The sequence below is a fragment of the Macrobrachium nipponense genome, chromosome 4 (assembly GCF_015104395.2).
Source record: "Macrobrachium nipponense isolate FS-2020 chromosome 4, ASM1510439v2, whole genome shotgun sequence".
Lineage (NCBI taxonomy): Eukaryota > Metazoa > Arthropoda > Malacostraca > Decapoda > Palaemonidae > Macrobrachium > Macrobrachium nipponense.
The window spans coordinates 18,740,155-18,742,743 of NC_061100.1; positions in this window are offsets into that span (position 1 = coordinate 18,740,155).

Consider the following 2,589-nt stretch of genomic DNA (forward strand, 5'->3'; position numbering starts at 1 on the left):
ATATATATATATATATATATATATATATATATATATATATATATATATATATACGGGCTTGTTTCCCGAGATCCTCGGATCCCGTTGCTTTTTTTGTATATATATATATATATATATATATATATATATATATATATATATATATATATATATATACATATATATATATATATATATATATATATATATATATATATAAGGGTATGATTGTTTCCCGAGATCCTCGGATCCCGTTGCTTTTCTGTCGGGAAAATTCCAGAGATTTTTTTCCCGGGAAATCCCGGCTTCTTAATTTTCCTACTTTTGTTATTTCATCAAAATGAATTCACTAGGGGGTTGTTACTGGTATCACAGGGAGTAATTACAGAATTGAGCCTAGATGGGGGAGTGAGAAACTACACAAGTCGCCATGGAAAAAAAGAAATGAAATACAGACAAAGGTAAAACAATTCCCTGGCTGAACTGGAACTCCTCTTACAGTACCTGGATATTGAGGGCTGGTGGTCTTCTTGATGTCTCCATGCACTATGGAACTTTAAAAATAAACGTGCTTCCCAGAGAGCATGAGGAAGCAGACAAAAGGGGGAGGGGGGGGAGAAGGCGGCGTTTCACGGGTGCAGGAGGCGATCTGACCTCTCCTAGGCCTGGTGTTCTTCTGAGAGTGAGCCGCTGGTTCCTAGTCCTTTTGAATTGTCAGATCTGTAGGGGGTAATTCCAACAACCAATAGGAGAAGAGATAGCTTTTCCAAGAGAAAGGAGAGAATGGATGCTTTCACTTGGAAGGGGCGACTTGCATATAGACAAAAATGCATGAAACTTGGTAAAAAGACTTGATTTTCCTTGGTTCTGGCTTAAAATCTTGAACAATATATACATATTAAGTTGTATTTCCTTAATAAACGCTCCAAGAGGAGGTCCATTGGAGGAAGAAACTGTTGGGCATTTTCTGAGACACCTTTTTCATTTTCCATTGTGGAATACAACTGAATTTCTATATCTTTGTGCCTAAGAAGATTACCAGTACTATATATATATATATATATATATATATATATATATATATAATATATATATATATATATATATATATATATAGTACTGAATTACTATATCTTTGTGCCTAAGAAGATTACCAGTATTGTATATATATATATATATATATATATATATATATATATATATATATATATATATATATATATATATATATATATATATATATATATACTTTTAGGGCATAGTTTTTCTCTAATACAATTTTCGTTAAAAGCAATTGCTTTAGTGGCATCAATAAGTTTCTTGCAGGTATCTTCATACCGACGAAGTTTTTTCCGATTCTCGTTCGTCAATTTCTGGTGAAATATACGCAGACTTCCTTCTTCCATTTATTGAATTTTGTCACGACAGCTGTTTCGCCTTATGGCATTATCAAGCGACTACTGACTTACAATCTGACCTTTCGGCCTATTTATCTCATCGTGTGGGAGGTATGACCTCGAGGTATGGGTACTGGTTAGTCTAGGGATTAACAGCTTAAGGGCGTTGTTTTAGTTACAAAGAATATAAGGACATATGTACTGCGACAATAAGAGTGAAAGTTTAAACAGTGGTTAAATTCAAAATACAATGCCATGTGCTAGAGTTTCCTTAAATGTATGTTTAAAATTTAATATGTTACATGTTGGTTTTAGATAAAAATTACAAAATTACATACAGGAATGAAAATGAATATAGAAATCTAAATACGGGAGTACAAATATATGTATATATTTTATAGCATGCATAAAGGTACAAGAGATAATTTCTGTTTATACATAAATGTGTATGATTTAAATTTGAGTGTGTGTGTGTGTGTGTGTGTATGTCCAAAATGGTCTACGTTGGTTAACGGTTGCTGATTCGTGTTGGGCGGGGTCTCAGCGACCTGAGTAAGGATGTTACTTGACTTTCGCTGACGCTGGGTCTTCTCATGCCTTCCAAGGGGCGCGATGTTCTCGGTGGATTGGGGCGCGCTGTCTGGTCCCTGTTGGCTTGGGTATTCCTTCTCCTGCTGGAGGGGAGTATATGGTCCGATTCTTGTTGGACGTTCAAGGTCGGCTTCTGAAATAGGCGATGCTCACTGCTTCCGTTATTAAGAGGCGACCGTAGTTGTCTTCTCTGGTACGACCTGGGTGCCTTCTATGAGCTCTTGTAGAGATGGCTTCCTGTCGTGAACATCTATGTAATGTTGATGGATGGCCCCTTGATTTCTATGAGCCAGCAGACGTCTCCGAAGGGTCGTTGTAGTGTGGCCCGATGTAGTTTTGGCTGTGAGGTTTACACACCTCCTCTGGACAAGTAAATTTGTAAACTACATTCGTGCACATCTCCTTCGGTCCCCCCGGAGCGGTGCTGTTCTTCATTATTAAGGCTGCTACAAGGTTGGGCTTACTATATATCCTGAGGCTTATTTTATGGTAAGGGGCTTTTGGGGTTACGCCTCTGTTTATTATCCCGCGTAGTGTGCAGCAATCCTCCTTGTATCAGACCCATAATGTACACGATGGTAAATAATCAAGTTTTCCTCGTTTTTCGCCATGGTGTTGGGTT